We start from the raw sequence: 1,547 nt of genomic DNA on the forward strand, positions 1-1,547 counted from the left end.
TGTTTAGTCTAGTCTTGTCTAGTTCGGTGTCCACTTGGCGTAAACGTTAAAATGAAGTGTTATGTTTGTGAGAACAGTGACGGAAAGTTAGTGCAATTCAGTAATGGATCCTTTCAGAAGTGTCTTCAGATACTTGCTTTTCGGAAAAAAAATAACTCTAAATACGGCGATGTACATTTAAGTGAAGAATCACTCAATGATTACGGATACCATCGTGTTTGCCACGGAAAAGTGACAGCGATAAAAGAAAAAGACAGTGATGACTTAATTGTTGTAAAGTATCACCTCTTGTTGAAAAACTTAAATTTTTAATAAATTTTAATCGGGTTTTTTTTTGCTGTGAAAACTTAGTACTTTCAAGTTAAGATGTAAAAACTCCATATTTTGTTGCTGATTAATATTTTCTAATCGAAAATTCAAGTATTTCAGTTAAATTGAACTTTTTTAAACTTTAAATTAAAAATTTTTTTTACCTTGTAAATTCAATAATTTGGTTGAAAGTTACGTTCATTGCTTATAATTCATATTTTTTGTTGAATATTTACCTATTTTGTTAAAAAATAAACTGTTTTTATCAAAATTACACTATTATTACATTTTAGTTAAAATCTTTTTCAATTTGAATTAAATTAATAGAAATTAAAATCAATTGGAAGTACAAATTTTAATTCTATTTAAATATGTTTATTGAAACTATTTTATTTAAAAAATAAGGTGTTTGGTTGGAATTTAAACTATTTCACTCTTCTGAAATAAATCTTCTTGGTTCAAATATTACCTTTTGGGCTGCATGTTGAACTTTCTTTTGAAAATGAATGTTTCTTAAGATTCATAATTTTAGTTCAAAATGTATCTGCTGGGTTAAAAATTTTACTATTTTTTGGGAAATTCGTTTTTTTCATTCTAAAATAATTTTTTTAACTTTGCGATGGCGTTTCCCTCCTCCTTTTCCCAATCCTTTGCCACCCTTTCCGCATCCAGTCATTCTTCAGCAGCAAGTAGTAAGTACGACGCCCAAGGAAATCAAACGAAGAATGATGTCGTAGATTCTGGCCCTAGTTTTATGCACACCGCGAATCATATCCCCTCTATGTCGCCAGTACCCAATGAACAATGCATCCTCCCCTCTCTGACAATCCTAGTAGATCAGCAACGCGGACTCCCCGCTTTGTCCCTCTAGCCAACGAACGACGGGTACTCCCTTCTCTAGGGACAGTGGTGAAAAATGATTTGAAAATGGCTCGTACCAAGCAAATTCATGATAGATTGATAGATTCTGGTCTATCAGACGCATCAGGTCGATTGATCAAAAACTTTTGCGCTCTGTGACTCCAATGTCACAGAGCTCAAACATAGCTTCCTGCCCAGCAGGAAGCAGCAGTGCCACCAAAGTGGCGTTAACCATGATAGATACTGACGACAACTTTTCCATCGTCACCTCCAACAGTAAAAAGCGAAAGCTCGCCAAATCGTTCGAAAACGCATCGGACAGCGCCAGCCGTGGCCGATCCTCGGCCACCTCAATCAAAGGAAGTAGTAGGACGTCG

The 1,547-nt window shown here is 35.0% G+C and overlaps 1 protein-coding gene across 1 annotated transcript in view; it reads right to left on the reverse strand.

Moving 5' to 3' along the window:
- The window catches only part of LOC117180237 (glutamate receptor ionotropic, kainate 1-like), a 709,739-nt gene that overhangs the window by 88,180 nt on the left and 620,012 nt on the right, over positions 1-1,547 (reverse strand). The window lies entirely within an intron of this gene.

Source organism: Belonocnema kinseyi, chromosome 9 (genome assembly GCF_010883055.1).
Source record: "Belonocnema kinseyi isolate 2016_QV_RU_SX_M_011 chromosome 9, B_treatae_v1, whole genome shotgun sequence".
NCBI lineage: Eukaryota > Metazoa > Arthropoda > Insecta > Hymenoptera > Cynipidae > Belonocnema > Belonocnema kinseyi.